This window comes from Staurois parvus, unplaced genomic scaffold (assembly GCF_062004578.1).
Source record: "Staurois parvus isolate SC_StPar_1 unplaced genomic scaffold, SC_StPar_1.0 ptg000154l, whole genome shotgun sequence".
Lineage (NCBI taxonomy): Eukaryota > Metazoa > Chordata > Amphibia > Anura > Ranidae > Staurois > Staurois parvus.
In genome coordinates, this window is record NW_028317950.1 from 2,277,678 (window position 1) to 2,296,321 (window position 18,644).

At 46.0% G+C, this 18,644-nt stretch overlaps 1 protein-coding gene across 2 annotated transcripts in view; it reads left to right on the forward strand.

The window, feature by feature from the left end:
* The first annotated feature begins 18,395 nt into the window (after positions 1-18,395).
* Positions 18,396-18,644, forward strand: part of LOC149463415 (non-structural maintenance of chromosomes element 3 homolog) — a 53,882-nt gene continuing 53,633 nt past the window's right edge. Inside the window, exon 1 of one of the 2 annotated variants that reach the window (XM_089674909.1) lies at positions 18,396-18,483. The gene's annotated coding sequence lies outside the window, so the exon portion shown is untranslated. The remainder of the gene's footprint in view (positions 18,484-18,644) is intronic. The other variant, XM_089674908.1, reaches the window with a different exon arrangement.

Sequence of the window (18,644 nt, forward strand, 5' to 3'; positions counted from 1 at the left end):
GCTCCTTCATACCAGGTCGGCGATCGGGTGTGGTTGTCTACTCGTAACCTCAATCTTCGGGTGCCCACACCCAAACTAGCTCCCCGTTTTGTCGGTCCTTTTCGCATTCTCCGCAAGGTGAATCCGGTGGCCTATGCCCTTGCCCTTCCACCTGGGATGCGGATCTCCAATATCTTTCATGTATCACTGTTGAAACCTCTGATCTGCAATCGCTTCACTACCTCTCTGCCTCGGCCCCGTCCTATTCGGGTTGACGGTCATGAGGAGTATGAGGTGAGCCGGATCCTGGACTCTCGATTGGTGCGCGGTCGATTGCAGTTCCTGGTTCATTGGCGCGGTTATGGTCCCGAGGAGCGTTCCTGGGTTCCTTCCGCGGATGTCCATGCTCCTGCCCTCCTCCGCGCTTTTCATACCCGCTTTCCTCAGAAACCTTTTGTTGAGCCGCGGAGAGGGAGGGGCCCTTGAGGGGGAGGTACTGTCAAGGTCCTACCTTTTCCCAGAGGTTATGTTACTCCATGTGCTGGCATCCATCTTGGATTTCTGCTGAGCATGGTGGGAATCTTTTATGCTTTCAGGTCTCTGAGGTCCATCCCCCAGAGGGGTGTGGCTGAGTACATATAAGCCTGTGATCTGCACATGCTCTTTGCACTTGTGTCTTGTGTCTTTGTCTTCCTACAGCTCTGTGTATACGCTTGTGACTCTTCTGGTATTCTGACTCGGCTTGTGATTAAGACCATTCTCTGTGTTTTCCTTCGATCTGACCTTCCGTTGCTGAACCCGGCCCGTGACCTGTGATTCTCTGTCTACTGTTCTGTACCGTTTTGTCCCGTTGTTGTCGACCCAGCTTGCCTGACTACGCTATTGTCATTCTCACCAGCTACACGCCATTGGCGGCGGCCATTACCGCAGCCGGGGTGTCTCGGGGGCCGCGACCTGGTACCTGGCTGCGTCAAGTCCATCCCCACCATCAGGGGCCCTGGTGAAGGGCAGCCTGGGACTTAGACTCCGCGCCCTGAGGGATTTCGGTCTGTTGGTGGTGGTTGTCGTCAGCCAGTGCGTTACCCTGCCACTAGGCCTACCTGTCCGTTCCACAGCCCTGCCCTGACAGTGATGGAGGAACCTTTAATAGGATGGGAGTCCTGTGATGTGATAAGGGAACTTCTGATGTGATGGGAGGCCTGTGATGTGATGGAGGAATCTCTTTGCTGAGGGGGGGGGGGTCTCTGATGTGATGAGAGGCCTCTGATGTGATGGGAGAACCTCTGATGTGATGGGAGGGGGGGGGGGGCTGATGTGAAGGGGAGACTTCTGATGTGAATGGGGAGACTTCTGATGTGATGAGGAGGGGCTCTGATGTGATGGGGGAATCTTTGTGTGATGGAGGAACCTTTAATAGGATGGGAGTTCTGTGATGTGATAAGGGAACCTCTGATGTGATGGGAGGCCTGTGATGTGATGGAGGAATCTTTGTGTGATGGAGGAACCTTTAATAGGATGGGAGGCCTGTGATGTGATGGAGGAACCTTTGATAGGATGGGAGGTCTGTGATGTGATAAGGGAACCTCTGATGTGATGGGAAGGCCTCTGATGTGATGGGGGATCCTCTGATGAGATGGGAGGCTTCTGTGTGATGAGGGGGGCTTTGATGTGATGGGGGAGCTCTGGTGTGATGGGGGGCCTCCGATATGATGTAAGAACCTCAGATGTGATGGAATAACCTCCAATGTGATGGGGGAAGCTCTGATGTGATGGGGGGGCTTCTTATGTGAAGCCAATTTCATTAAGGTGGTTGTATGCATTGTCCCATGCTCAGGTTTCCCATTGATAAGTAACATTTACATTTTTTATACTGATGTGCTTTGGGATTTTGCATACTTTTAAAGGGCACAGGGACTGTAATAAGGTTGACAAACACTGAGGTAACCTATGAGCATCATTGTTGCTGTTGTAAAGGGCTTTCTTTTACAAAGCCTGAGGGTCTCACTGTCGTTTTACAAGAGAATTCCACAAAGCAAGAATCACTATGGGATCTATTTTCAAAAACCTGGAAGAAAGAACATTTGGAAAAGGCTAATATGTAACCACAGTGACCATTCAGATAGTTGAAGCTTCTCTGTAAAGCAGTTTTATAATCCACTCATTTTGCACAAATGGTGTGAATTCAGTTACATGGAAGAAAAGAACATTTCAGAATGTATTAATAATTTAAAAAATAAATCAGTAATGTGTAATGTTGGTTGGGATCTGTAAAATAATGGGTGACTTTCTAAATCAATAGGGAGTATTGACCTTCACTTTAAAGTAGAACTTCTGTCGAAAAGTGAAGTCCCTCTGGTTCACCCCCTCCCCCCAGTCTGCAACTGCATTCGGGGTTGTTTTTAGGGGGCAAGTATCGATTTTTATTGGTATTCACTTTCACATCCACAATCCTCACCTAGGCAAGGATGATGCCCCTTGCTCACCTCCTCCGCACGTCCCAGGAGGTTGCAGTACCATTCAAAAAGCACCAGGCAAGCTCGCACATGTGCAGTGCACAGCCGACTGTGGTTCATCAGGAAGCCACAGTCAGCTGCCATATCCAAGATGGTGGCACAGGAGACCCAAAGAGGTAAGAAGAATTGGCTGCAGGAAGACAGCATTGAACCCCAGGCACTGTCATGTCAGTTAATATTGGTGGGCTGAGTGGCATGCCTCTTTGTAGGGCCGAGCTGAGGGTAAGCAGAAGAATTGGCTGCCTTGGCCATTTCAGCAGGAGAAGGAGGGTGCAAAAAGAGTAGCAGTGCTCCCTTCTCACCCCAGAGAGTACCAGTACTATCTCTTTCGCTCCACAGAGTATCAATGCCTCATTCTGCCCCTATGAAGTACCAATGCCACCTTTCTACTTCCTCAGAGTACCTCCCACTTCCTCCACAGAGTACCAGTGTCCCACAAGGAGAAATACTTACCTTACTCCGTGCTCCAACTGGGACCCTCCAGCAGTGGGATCAGTCTTCCACAGCTTCATCTCTAAGGTACTGCTGGCCATGGTTGCTCGGCCCTCCATGTACAATTGTACGCAATGATGCTGAGGGGATGCCTGCTGAACAGAGCTGGGGGAGAAGAGGTCAGCACCAGAGTGGTGGTTTAGGGTAAGTAATAAAGCCTGTTCCTCTACCCATATAACAAGTAGTAAATCCTTACAGTGCCTTGGGGAGAATTGGCCACTGCAAGAGTAGACTTTTTCTAATTCTTGGAGTTGGGCTTTAAAGCGCAAGTAAAGTCTCCATACTTATCTGTCCAATGGTCCTTAGCCTGCATCTTCTTCTTGAGTGCTGGTCTTTGGACCTCTTCATTGGCTGGCGGGGGATGATGACACTCCTGGCAATGCTTTAAAGTACAATTCCATGCAAAACCTAACTCCTCCTAAAAAATTTCAGGTTGTTTCGGTCCAGTTAGAATATCTCCACTGTATCAGCAAGTGCCTGCTGCAGAGGAGAGGAGAGAGAACTCAACAATGTCTGGTAATGTCTGGGAGTGTTGACCTCACCCATGGACTCCTATGACCCATCTGTTGTCAGAGCTCCATCATCTTCCATGCAGCGACAGCTGGCTTACACAGGGGAGCTAGATCATGTGACCGGACAGGGGTGGGCTGAAAATAGGTAAATATACAGATCTTTCTTACACAGGTTAGTCAGAATAGGGGTTTGGCTGGGAGAGGGAGAATTTTTAAGAGTAGTTAGGTTTTGCATGGAATTCTACTTTAACCATGTGCCCTCCAGAGGATTTACCCTCCTTCCTGACCTGGACATTTTTTGCAATGCAACACTGCGTTACCTTTAACTTGCAATTACGCAGTAATGCAATGCTGTACATAAATGAAATGTATGTCCTTTTTTTCCCACAAATAGAGCTTTCCTTTGGTGGTATTTAATCACCTCTGCAGTTTTTATTTTTTGCACTATAAACAAAAAAAGACCAACAATTTTGAAAAAAAAACCCAATATTTTTGCCTTTTTGCTATAAAACATATCCAATAAAGAAATGTAAATGAAATCAACTTTCGTCATAAATTTATGCCAAAATGTATTCTGCTCCATGTCTTTGCTAAAAAAAATCCCAATACGTGTAATTGGTTTACGTGAAAGTTATAGCGTCTACAAATGACGTTATATATACTAGAATTTTTTTTTTATAGTAGTAATGGCGGCAGTCAGCAACTTATAGCTGGACTGAGGGAATGTGGTGGGCATTCTGACACTGGGTGGGAACTAACTAATGGCCACTGACATCCCCAGTGACACTAATACAGTGATCAGTGCTAATAAAAAGCACTGACACTGTACTAATGACACTGGACAAGAAGGGGTTAACTTTTGGCCAATCAAAGGGTTAACAGTGTGCTGTGTGTGTATTACTAGGTGTGCTCTGTGTGTTTTACTACTGAGACATGCTGTTTTGTATTTTTCTGCTGTGCAGAGAAATACAAAGCAGCATGACCTTGCCGACAGGAGAGAGACCTGTGTTTGTGTACACACAGGTCTCTGCCCTGTCAGCTTTCCCCGATGATTGCTGGGTGCCGATGGGGAATCTCTGTCCGGTACCTGGTGATTGACATCTGTAGCCGCCAATGGTGGCGCGGGTAGGCCGCACGGTCCCCTACCTGGAAATGCAAAATCAAATCTATATACATGATTTTGAGCAGCCCTGCCACCCTGTAGCAGTACTTCTGCTGTAGGGCGGGGGGGGGAACCGGTTAAGGAGAATTTGGAGGTACAAGAAGGCCTTTGTTGATTCAGCCAACCAGCATTTGTACATCACTGAACTGTTTGGGTGAAGTAACAATGGAAATCTAAGCACAAACTACGTGGCCGGTGGTATTGCACATTTCGACACGTCTTCATGCTATCTCACCCTTCGTGCCAGTCACCTGTTGGCGATGTCATATGGTGGTCGTGCCCCCAGATGCGACCCTATTGGACTCAAATTCATCTCCTGATAGGGAAAATAATAGACCGTGCCCTCCCCTTTGACAAAGCCACCTTTTTACTAAACCACATGGATTTGTCCTCTTCTAAGTATAAACACTCCCTTACCATACACCTAATGAATGTGGCCAAAACACTCATTCACAGATTTTGGAAGTCCACTAAAATCTGAGATATCGTATTGGTTTCCATGAATCAACCAGGAGAAGTGGAGGAACTAGTGCATGTCAGCACAGAAACCATGTCCTCGTATGTATCTACCTGGACAAGATGGTTCCTGTTTAAAGAATTGGATCTATACAAACAATATCGATCTTCACAGATGTTGGCTTGAGGACCCATATGTTGTGGCTCTCCTTTCTTACCTAATCATTGCCCTCTTAATTGCTGGACAGAGGTCCCACCGGAACACCCAGGAGGTCCCCCCTGTCCACAACCCAAACCTCCCCACACTCCCCCCCACCTCCTTTTTTTGTTTACTCTTACCCCCCATCTCTGACTGCCCTTTGCTTTGACCCAAGCTCCTCAGTCCAGTTATGGAACTCCAAAGACACCATTGACAGTGCCTTAATTGTAATCCTTACTTCATTTTTTTATTACATTTGTCACTGATTTTGTTATAGTACGGGTTCACAGTTACCCATCTTGACACTGTTCTACTTTAACCAACCACCTAATGAGCGATGGTAGGACATGTAACAGTTAACCATTGCATTACTTATTTTATGTAAACTTGCTTTGAACCTTTGCACTACTGTCTGTTGGATGGTTTTGTACATGTTTTTTCTTTTTCTTCAATAAAACTTCATAAAAATAAATAAATCTAAGCAGTAAAGCTAAATGCTATTGTCTGTTACCTTGAATGTTATTATCTGTTACCCTAAATGTTTTTGTCTATTGCCCTTGCTTTGTTTCTTGCTTCATTACCTGTGCCAATGGCAACTTAAGTATCAGGTGGTAGGTGAGGTAGATCATTCAAACCTTGCACGCACCAACTGCACTGCAACAGATGCTCCCTATTATCCACAAATAAAACATAATGCTCATCAAGGTTTACCATACCTGGTCCATGAATTAATACCGGCATATGTTTTACTGACAACTGATGAACTCATAGGTCTAACTTGCTCAATGTGTGTCTTGTTTCACATTTAGGGACATGAAAAGGCGGAAGGATTATAGAAACAGAAATATGTATTAAAAGTCTCCCAAGTGGTCTTCTCTTTTACACAAACACGCTCAGTACCACATGTTGATCTACAACTAAAATAGCAAAACCTTGCAGATGGTCCATATAAAAAAACTGCTGCCCACGCTTTGTTTGTTTCAACTCTTGCTTCATCTCCTTTAAAACCTATAATCACGCAACCCCACCAGATGTTTTGGCTGTATCTTGCAACAGGCCGAAGGTGACAAAAATTCCTTTCATAGAGGAAGCAGCTCAGATGGGGATAGTAAAGTAAATTTCATATAGTACTAATATATGTAGCACTACACTCTTAGGGGTTGCTGAGTTTTGGATCCCCTTACAGCTCTGCACAGCCAGGCAACACACATTTTCTTCCGCACGTTGCATTCAGAGTCAGTAAACAGTCCTTGAGCTTGGTTTTGTGATTTTATTAAGGGTTTAATAACTTGGATGGGGTTAAGGGGTGTATGGGCTTCCCAAGGAAACTGAAAACTTAAGGAAAAACTCCTTAGCAACTATGTACATACTGTATGTGAACAAAAATAGTCTCTCCTTTAAAAGCATTCCAGCTCTCTGGTGTACCGTCTCAGACACCAGATTAATCCTCCTCTTCACCCAGCTGTACTGAGTGTATTCCCTGGGCAAGGGGGCCCAGAAACTGCCAGTTTAGCACAGCAGCCCCAGATGAGAAGCTAGTTGGGTTTTCCACCTGACTGCCCTCTCCCTTATTTGACCCAGAGGGTGTACGAGTACTCACAGTGTCCTTCCTGATAGTTTAATGGGTTGGTGGTTGCCTTCAGACCTTTCGCTGGGCTGGCTTCTTCCCTGCTGCTCAGGATTGTCCTCCCTTGGAGATGATGGTACAATGGAGATCTTCCTTTCCAGCAGCTGCCTGTAGGTAGGCTCCTTCCCTGTTCCCCCTCCCAGGCTCCACACGCCAGCCTCTCACTCCATCTTCCACCCGACACTGCCCTGCCACTCCCAGGCTCTGGGATCCTTAAGGGTTGCCTTGGTCACCATACTGAGCCTTCTGCCAGGGGATTGGAGAATGTCCCTTAAGCATGCAAATCCGAGCTTCCTCCCTTCCACCATCCCTCCTCCAGAAAGCTCTCTGGTTTCGGGAGAGGTGGGAGAGCTCCAGAAGCTCTGACCTTAGAACCTCCCAAGCCTGTCCTGAGGTGAATGCCTGCCGCACTCACAGGCTGACTCATCCCAGGCTGCTACTTAGCCTCTGACTGGCAAAAAAAACTACTTAGCTAACTTGGAGGATGTTACATATGATACGTATTGCTGGCTGCTGGACCTATTCTACTAAACTCGGTTAAACCATATTTAAAGGGCAACTCCACTCAACAATACATTAGTGTTGCTATACAATCTGGCAGGTGATGTGGGCTTTCCCAGGGTTTGGAATCTAAGTACCATTTGGTCCTCACTAGAGCTCCTGATGGTGGAGATGGCTGGAAACCCTAGTGGTCCCCAAAAATCCTTACAGCAACTACCACCAGGTTCTAGTTGTCTAGTAGTCTTCTATTATACTCTGCTGTACCATATTTAAAGGGAAACTCCACTTAACAATACATTAGCAGTAGTATACAATCTGGCAGGTGATGTGGGCTTTCCCAGGTCTTGGAATCTAAGTACCAGCTGCTTTTTACTAGAGCTCCTAATGGTGGAGATGGGATGGAAACCCTAGTGGTCTTCAGAACTCCTTATTACAACTAGCACTCCTTAGTGCAACTAGCACCAGGTTTTAATTGTCTAGCAGTCTTTTATTATACTTGCTTGCACCATATTTAAAGGGCAACTCCACTCAACAATACAATAGTGTTACTATACTATCTGGCAGGTGATGTGGGCTTTCCCAGGGCTTGGAATCTAAGTACCAGCTGAACGTCACTAGAGCTCCTGATGGTGGAGATGGGCTGGAAACCTTAGTGGTGCCCGCAACTCCTTACTGCAACTAGCACTCCTTACTGCAACTAGCACCAGGTTCTTTTTGTCTACTGTTATACTTGCTTGCACCGTATTTAAAAGGCAACTCCCGACAACAATAACTTAGTGTTACTATACAATCTGGCATGTGATGTGGGCTTTCCCAGGGCTTGGAATCTAAGTACCAGTTGGTCTTCACTAGAGCTTCTGAAGGTGAAAATGGGCTGGAAACCCTAGTTGTCCCCGCAACTTTTTATTGAAACTAGCACCAGGTTGTGGCTCCTAGGGTTGCCCCACCAGGCGATAGCAAGTACAGGTGGGCTATGGTGAGACCAGGAGACCATAGCGCAGTTGGGATAAAGCAGGAGTCATGGCTGAAAGAATTCAGACAGTCTGGGTCAGCAACAGGTAGATCAGAAACTAGGCTGGAGACAAGAATGGAGTCAACTTCAGGCAGGTACAAGCCAAGGGTAGTCAGACCGTCCCGGTCAGCAACAAAGAAGGCAGAGGTCAGGCTTCAGTATTTATAGCTCTTGTCACACTGACCCTAAACAATTGGTTTTAATAGGGGTTCCCCAACACCTGAAAATTATTTTAAGGGTTCCTCAGGGATAAAAAGGTGGGAAAGGCTGCTGCATACTCTTCCCCTTTGCACCTCCCCCAAAAATTACATAAAAGGTTATGTAAAAATGTGAGTGGATTAACTGAGTCAGAACAGAGAATTATTAGATACTCCCAGAAGAGGAGAGGGCCTTGACATGCAAGGAAGGAGAAGGCTGGCTAGGTCATTGACTAGTCAAATGTTCTAGCAACTTCAAAAGTACATTGCAAGTGAATAAAATGGAATGGAAAAACTATGTAGGTGAGCATGTAAAATAAGTGATTCTACTGTGCTTTTACCTGCAATTGTTTAGGATGGTGACAGGAACTCTTTAAATAAGGAGTAAATCCCTTGTTTTTTTGTCCTGTAATGGATGACTCCAAGTTTGGTCCCTTTAGGCCAGATAATATTTTGATTACGAAATATATTGTAAGTAATTTTTAAAAGTTAGCTTCATCTGCAACCAATATTTTAGTCGGCATAGTTTTATTATGCCGAATGACTTTCTGATTCATGCTTAACGCCTAAGTGCAGCCAAAATAAAAAATTTAAAAATCAGCAAAAGGGACATTACTTACTGTCAGTTGGATGTGTCCCTTGTGCTGATGCCTCTTCTGTTAGACCTTGTTCACACAGATGTACTACAGCGTACACCTGTATGCAGGCCATGTTTACCTGCATGTGGGCAGGGCTGTGGATAAGGGGTTACCACCAGTCCTCCTGTACGGGGTCCAGGCCAGCATGGGGGCGGGGGCGGGGAGGGTGATTGGTACTGTGGGGAGGCGGGGCAATTACTGGAACCGATCCCCTGTATGAATCTCTCTGCAGCAGCTGAAAGCTGGCTTCTACTCCTCTCCCTCCTGCTGGGTTTCAGCTGCTACAAAGACAGTCATACAGGGGATCAGTTCCAGTAATTGTCCCCTGCCTCCAAACCCATTGCCCTCCCTGTACACCATAAGTTTCCCCCCCCACTGCCGCAGTGCTGCCAGCTTCCCTTCTCTTCTTCCCACCGGCAGCTGCAAGCACACAATAGGATCCTTTAGGATGGAGAGTGAGGAAAATACAGCACATTTACCAGCCCCTTCCTTTCCTGAATGAGCACGATGAGTGATCAGTACCGATCACTCACTGTGTTAAATAATACCAGAAGCATAGTAAACTTTTTTTTTTTAAGGGGAGGGGGGCCCTGTCAGGTTGGCTGTATGGGGCCCCATGGTTTCTAACACCAGCCCTGCATGTGGGTGTGGGTGATCATCCATAAAGCATACTGTCTGCATTAGGGAACATGCACCCACACCCACATGGATGTCAAATTGGGAGCAGCAGCTGTGTCAATGCAACTGCTGCATCCCAATTGACATGAATGGGACTGCCTGCACGGGGATGCATGGAACACCTGTGCATTCGGATGCATGCAAGCATGGCCCTCATATTGGTGTACGCCGTATTACGCCTATGTGAATGAGGCCTAAATCATCCAATACGGCAAGGGTTAATAGAAATATGCAAGCTGTCACAGGCTATCATCCCAACTATGCCCGTCCTTTACACCCCCCCCCCACATTCATTGAGGCAATACTATAGCTTCTAGCAATGAAACAGGGCCAATGAATGGAGGGGGGTGACCTGTCAATCATCCACTCATCCTCCATTCATTGATTAGTTTTTATTTATAGAAGCTGTAGTATCGCTTCTATGAATGGAGAAAGAGTAAGGAAAGGGTGTGCAGAGTCGGGCACTCTTAATGAAAGCCTGTGAACTGGATGTAGAGCTATTCACCCTGAGGTCATCACAGAGGACAAGGGGGCACTCTTTACATCTGGAGGAAAAGAAATTTAATCTGCAAACACGGTAAGGTTTCTTCACAGTAAGAGCTGTGAAAATGTGAAATAGACTTCCTCAAGAGTTGGTTCTGGCCAGCTCAGTGGATTGCTTTAAAACAGTCCTGGATTCTTTCTTAGATACACAGAATATACCTGGATATAACATTTATAGGTAAAGTTGATCCAGGGAATATCCGATTGCCTCTCGGGGGATCAGGAAGGATTTTTTTCCCCTACAGGAGCAAATTGGATCAGGCTTTGTTGTGTTTTTTGCCTTCCTCTGAATCAACTGTGGGTATAGGATTATAACTTTTTTTTTTTTTTAAATGGTTGAACTGGATGGACTTTTGTCTTTTTTCAGCCAGACTATTTAACTATGTATCTCCTTAGTTCTATTAACCTTTGCCACACTGGAAGATTACAGCGGTGGTTGGGGCATTGACGGAGAAGGATTTCATCTAACAAACGAGGCATCAGCACAAGGAACACATCCTCTGACCGTAAGTAATGTCCCTTGTGTTGATTTTTGTGTTTTTATTTGGGCGGCACTTAGGCTTTAATTATAACCCCAGCAGCAAAATATCCCTCCAAAATTCTCTGTAATGCTAACCTGCTTAAAAGAAAAGTTTCACCTGAGTGAGATATTCCTGTTTTTATTCCAGACTCCTTTACTGAGCTTTGAATGGTGTGATCTTTTAGATTTACCATCGGGGCCCCAACCGCGTCTATGTCAGGAACTGGTAATGTGATGGGAAACGCAGTCTTTAAGGAACTGTGCTTCAAGAGATCTGCAAAGCATAAAGATAACTACTTTGGTGTACATAGGAAAAGCTTTGTAATTTGTGGAATTTGATTGGATGATTAGATTTAGTATCTAAAGTAAAGAACGGCATACTTTAAACATTTGTTAAATATCTTACCAGGGCTGGTAAAAGGGACCCTTCCATGTAAAGGCAAAATTTGCTCTACACGTTATAAAAAATAATCTTTAGTCTCATTACATCGAGTGATTTTATAATCCAAGATGGTGACTGGCATTTAATGCCCAATGGTCACATTATAGGCTACAGACTCCTCCCACAAGATATATGGCAGTAAAACTGATCAGCTACAGCCTGCACCTTCCAATGTTTGACTATTGTGAGACTATTGTAGAGAAAACAACAAGCCCCAAAGAAGTAGGTGAGAAGCCATCTTCATTTTTGTTTTTATCTGTAGTGCTACCCCCGCAGGGGCCACTTGATAAAGCTTGACCCCAGTGGTTGCGCTGACCTTTTTCCCGACACCTCCGACACTCTGGGTTCAGACATATTTCAACAGTATAGAATAATAATGCAAGAGACACAAGTCTTTAGTAACATCTCTATATTATCTTGTTCAGTAGAGTAGACCACAAGAATAATGGCTTCAGGATATACAACTCCACCCACATGGAAGAAAAAATTTTTTGAAATACTTTTTAAAAATACTCTTTCCAAATAAATTGCCATATATTTGAAACGCTACAATTTTGACCATATTCAATATATTTATATATATATATATATATATATATATATATATTTATATTTACTGCCTGTTGAAATGCGTTTTTATTACAAAATATATGAAAAATATTTTTAAAAATACATTTCAAATATACTGTATGTCTTTAAGAATAAAAATCTACGTTTTTGGAATGCATTTACAATTATATGTAAAAATATATGTTAAAATGACTTTATAATATGTTAAAAAAATCTGACGAATATATTTTAAAAATATATATTTTTAAAAACATATTTTTTTACATACAGTTGCAAGAAAAAGTATGTGAACCCCTTGGGATTATGTGGAGTTTTGCATGAATTGGGCATAAAGTGTGCTCTGAACGTCATCTAAGTCACAACAATAGAAGAACACAGTCTGCTGAACATAATACTACACAAACATTAGATGTTGCCATGGTTTAATTGCACATAACATGTAAACATTCACAGTGCAGGGAGGAAAAAGTATGTGAACCTTTGGATTTAATAACTGGTTGACCCTCCTTTGGCAGCAATAACCTCAAGCAAACGTTTCCTGTAGTTGCAGATCAGACCTGCACAACGATCTGGAGTAATTTTGGACCGCTCCTCTTCACAAAACTGTTTCAGTGTAGCAATATTCTTGGGATGTCTGGTGAGATTCGCTCTCTTAAGGTCATGCCACAGCATTTCAATTGGGTTGAGGTCAGGACTCTGACTGGGCCACTCCAGAAGGTGTATTCTGTGCTGTTGCAGCCATTGTTTTGTTGAATTACTTGTATGCTTTGCGTCATTGTCCTGTTGCATCACCCATCCTCTGCGGAGCTTCAGTTGGCGGACAGATGGTCGTACGTTTTCCTGCAAAATGTCTTGATAAACTCTGGAATTCATTTTCCCATCAATGACAACAATCCGTCCAGGCCCTGAGGCAGCAAAGCAGCCCCAAACCATGATGCTCCCTCCGCCATGTTTTACAGTGGGGATGAGGTTTTGATGTTTGTGTGCTGTGCCTTTTTTTCTCCACACATAGTGTTGTGTGTTCTTCCCAAACAACTCAATCTTGGTTTCATCTGTCCACAGTATATTTTGCCAGTAGTGCTGTGGAACATCCAGGTGCTCTTTTGCAAACTTCAAACGTGCTGCAATATTCTTTTTGGACAGCAATGGCTTCCTCCGTGGTGTCCTCCCATGTACTCCATTCTTGTTTAATGTTTTCCTTATTGTAGATGTGTCAACAAAAATGTTAGCATGTGCCAGAGATTTCTGTAGGTCTTTAGCTGACACTCTGGGATTCTTCTTTACCTCATGCAGCATTCTGCGCTGTGCTCTTGCAGTCATTTTTACAGGACAACCACGCCTAGGGAGAGTAGCAACAGTGCTAAACTTTCTCCATTTGTAGACAGTCTGTCTTACCGTGGACACATGAACATCAAGGCTTTTGGAGATACTTTTGTAACCCTTTCCAGCTTCATGCAAGTCAACAATTCTTGATCGTAGGTCTTCTGAGAGCTCTTTTCTGCGAGGCATGGTTCACATCAGACAGTGCTTCTTGAAACCAGTAAACCCAAAACAGGTGTGTGTTTTTTAAGGGCAGGACAGCTGTCAGCAACACATCCAATAGACATCAATTAGCAACATACAGGTTATACAGTCATGAGTAGTAAGCTTCAACCAATTTAATTGCAATACCAGCAATAAGAGGGGGAAGAAAAGGCTTGTTGACTTATTTTATTTATTTCAGGTACTTATATAGCGCCGTCCATTTTCGCAGCGCTTTATATACCGTATTTGCCGGCGTATAAGACGACTTTTTACCCCTTGAAAATCTTCTCAAAAGTCGGGGGTCGTCTTATACGCCGGTATACGGCATACTGACACTTTTTAGGGGGGCGGCGCGTTGCCGCCGCCGCCCCCCCCCTTCCCCCAATGGAAGGGACACTAAGTACAGGGGTGGGCAGCGGCTGTTTCTTACCTGGTTCCGGTCCCACGACGATCCGGTCCAGGAAGCGCGGCTGCGCCTTCAGTTCGGCCACTGGATGTTCGTGCGGCTGCTCGGCTCCGCCTCCTCACCAGTGATTGGCCGCCAGAACTGTAGCTCAGGAAAGGCACACAGGCGGCCAATCACCGGCGAGGGGGTGGAGCCGAACGGCCCCGCGAAAATCGAGTGCAGGACCAGCAGGTAAGTGGTCAGTGTAGAGGTGCTGCTGCAACCACATATGCTGGCTGCAGCAGCACCATACGAGAACAGGGTCAGCAAGTGTCAGTGGGAGGAATAGTGCTCCATCATTGGTGTCACTGATACCAATGATGGAGCACTATTCCTCCCACTGATACCAATGATGGGGCACTATTCCTCCCACTGACACCAACGATGGGGCACTATTCCTCCCACTGACACCAACGATGGGGCACTATTCCTCCCCCCCACTGACACCAACGATGGGGCACTATTCCTCCCCCCCACTGACATCAACGATGGGGCACTATTCCCCCCCCCACTGACACCAATGATGGGACACCATTCCTCCCACTGACACCAATGTTGGGACACCATTCCTCCCACTGACACCAATGATGGGGCACTATTCCCCCCACTGATACCAATGATGGGGCACTATTCCCCCCACTGATACTAATGATGACACCAATGATGGGGAACTATTCCTCCCACTGATACTAATGATGGGGCACTATTCCTGCCACTAATGCCAATGATGGGGCACTATTCCTGCCACTGATACCAGTGATGGGGCACTATTCCTGCCACTGATACCAATGATGGGGCACTATTCCTCCCACTGATACCAATGATGGGGCACTATTCCTGCCACTGATACCAATGATGGGGCACTATTCCTGCCACTGGTGTGCATTGGAAGAGGGGTAGTCTTATACGGCGAGTATAGCTCAAACACTAAATTTTAGCAGGAAAAGTAGGGGGGTCGTCTTATACGCCCAGTCGTCTTATACGCCGGCAAATACGGTATATATTGTACATTCACATGAGTCTTATCAGTTCCCTCTGGACCACTGATGCTACAGTGGGAAATGCAGTGAATTATATAAATATATATTCTCCGCTATAAGTAGATATAACTACCCCAATTTGAATAGTAATGGCCTTAAAAGAGCAAACGTCCCTTTAACTAGAGATTGCAACTTAGACGCTGAAGTTTAAAAAATGCTAATAGCTCCAAATGTTATTTTCCTTCAAACTTGCCGGACTGTGGTCAGTGGGAGAACAAAATGTCCTGGCGTTAGTTGGAGTAAACAGTGCCTCATCATTGGTGTCAGTGGGAGGAATAGTGCCCCATCATTGCTATCAGTGGGAGGAATAGTGCCCCATCATTGCTATCAGTGGGAGGAATAGTGCCCCATCATTGGTGTCAGTGGGAGGAATAGTGCCCCATCATTGGTGTCAGTGGGAGAGATAGTGCCCCATCATTGGTGTCAGTGGGAGGAATAGTGCTCCATCATTGCTATCAGTGGGAGGAATAGTGCCCCATCATTGGTGTCAGCAGGAGGAATAGTGCCCCATCATTGGTATTAGAGGGAGAACTAGTGCCCCATCATTGGTGTCAGTGGGAGGAATAATGCCCCATCATTGGTGTCAGTGGTAGGAATAGTGCTCCATCATTGGTGTCAGTGGGAGAAATAGTGCCCCATCATTGGTGTCAGTGGGAGGAATAGTGCCCCATCATTGGTGTCAGTGGGAGAAATAGTGTCCCATCATTGGTATCAGTGGGAGGAATAGTGCCCCATCGTTGGTGTCAGTGGGAGGAAAAGTGCCCCATCGTTGGAGTCAGTGGGTGAAATAATTCCCCATCATTGGTGTCAGAGGGAGGATAGTGCCCCATCATTGGTGTCAGAGGGAGGAATAGTTCCCCATCATTGGTGTCAGCGGGAGGAATAGTGCCCCATCATTGGTGTCACCGGGAGGAATAGTGCCCCATTGTAGGTATCAATGGGAAGAATAGTGCCCTATCATTGGTGTTAGTGGAAGGAATAGTGCCCCATTATTGGTACCTGTGGGAGGAATAGTGCCCCATCATTGGTGTCAGTGGGAGGAATAATGCCGTATCATTGGTATCAGCGGGAGGAATAGTGCCCCATCATTGGTGTCAGCGGGAGGAATAGTGCCCCATCATTGGTATCAGTGGGAGGAATAGTGCCCCATCATTGGTGTCAGTGGGTGGAATAGTGCCCCTTCATTGGTATCAGTGGGAGGAATAGTGCCCCATCATTGGTGTCAGTGCGAGGAATAGTGCTCTATCATTGGTATCAGTGGGAGGAATAGTGCCCCATCATTGGTGTCAGTGGGAGGAATAGTGCCCCATTATTGGTGTCAGTGCGAGGAATAGTGCTCTATCATTGGTATCAGTGGGCAGAATAGTGCCCCATCATTGGTGTCAGTGGTAGAAATAGCATCCCATTGTTGGTGTCAGTTGGAAGAATAGTGCCCCATTATTGGTATCAGTGGGAGGAATAGTGCCCCATCATTGGTGTCGGTGATAGAAATAGCATCCCATTTTTGGTGTCAGTTGGAAGAATAGTGCCCCATTATTGGTATCAGTGGGAGGAATAGTGCCCCATCATTGGTGTCGGTGATAGAAATAGCATCCCATTTTTGGTGTCAGTTGGAAGAATAGTGCCCCATTATTGGTGTCAGTGGGAAGAATAGTGCCCCATTATTGGTATCAGTGGGAAGAATAGTGCCCCATTATTGGTGTTAGTGGGAGGAATAGTGTCCCATCATTGGTATCAGTGGGAGGAATAGTGCCTCATCATTGGTATCAGTGGGAGGAATAGTGCCCCATCATTGGTGTCAGTGGGAGGAATAGTGCCCCATCGTTGGTGTCAGTGGAAAGAATAGTGCCCCATCATTGGGATCAGTAGGAGGAATAGTGCCCCATCATTGGTATCAGCGGTAGGAATAGTGCCCCATCATTGGTATCAGTGGGAGGAATAGTGCCCCATCATTGGTATCAGCGGTAGGAATAGTGCCCCATCATTGGTATTAGTGGGAGGAATAGTGTCCCATCGTTGGTATCAGTGGGAGGAATAGTGCCCCATCACTGGTGTCAGTGGGAGGAATAGTGCCCCATCATTGGTGTCAGTGGGAGGAATAGTGCCCCATCGTTGGTGTCAGTGGGTGAAATAATTCCCCATCATTGCTGTCAGAGGGAGGAATAGTTCCCCATCATTGGTATCAGTGGGAGGAATAGTGCCCCATCATTGGTATCAGTGGGAGGAATAGTGCCCCATCATTGGTGTCAGTGGGAGGAATAGTGCCCCATCGTTGGTGTCAGTGGGTGAAATAATTCCCCATCATTGCTGTCAGAGGGAGGAATAGTTCCCCATCATTGGTATCAGTGGGAGGAATAATTCCCCATCATTGGTATCAGTGGGAGGAATAGTTCCCCATCATTGGTATCAGTGGGAGGAATAGTGCCCCATCATTGGTATCAGTGGGAGGAATAGTGCCCCATCATTGGTATTAGTGGGAGGAATAGTGCCCCATCATTGGTATTAGTGGGAGGAATAGTGCCCCATCATTGGTATTAGCGGTAGGAATAGTGCCCCATCATTGGTATCAGTGGGAGGAATAGTGCCCCATCATTGGTGTCAGTGGGAGGAATAGTGCCCCATCATTGGTGTCAGTGGGAGGAATACTGCCCCATCATTGGTATTAGTGGGAGGAATAGTGCCCCATCATTGGTGTCAGTGGGAGGAATAGTGCCCCATCATTGGTGTCAGTGGGAGGAATAGTGCCCCATCGTTGGTGTCAGTGGGTGAAATAATTCCCCATCATTGCTTGCAGAGGGAGGAATAGTGCCCCATCATTGGTATCAGTGGGAGGAATAATTCCCCATCATTGGTGTCAGTGGGAGGAATAGTGCCCCAGTGGTGATGAAATACCACCAAAAGAAAGCTTTATTTGTGTAAAAAAAAATTGTGGTAGTGTTGCATGACCACGCAATTCCCAGTAAAAGTAGCGCAGTACCGAATTGCAAAAAAAATGGCCCGGTCATGGACGGGGTAAAACCTTCCAGAGCCGAACTACAGGCAGATTATAACCTACAGCGCTGAACATTCCCATATGTATTGTATGCGGCTGACATGTTGCTGTGCTCTGTGATCTAAGGGGATTGTATTTTCTGACCACACTTTGATTCACAGGAACTTCCACCACCATTATCATTGTTTTCTATAGCACAGCACATTGAGAGCACGACTACAGGTTTGCACCCAATCGTAGGCTTTCCTTCTCCTCCATCCACCAATCAAAGCCTTTCCTTCTCTTCCAGCCGCCAATCGTAGCCTCCCCTTCGCCTCCATCCACCAATCAAAGTCTACCACTTTCCCGCGTCAATCGCTCCTGAGGTAAATAGGCGGGCATATAAGTGGAGGGCGGTGATTGGTTGGTCGGCGGCCGTAGTCCCGGTGTACGGGGTGGGAGGTGAGTAGTTGAGGAGGGGGACACCCGGCGTCTGTTGTGGGATATATCCGGTGTTTGGGGGGAGGTAAATGTCAGTGTAGTGGACCGTAAATGGTGCTGTATTTGTCCGCCATCTGTGGCCCTGTACCGTATTAGTGTGCAGAGGCAGGGCGGAGGGATAC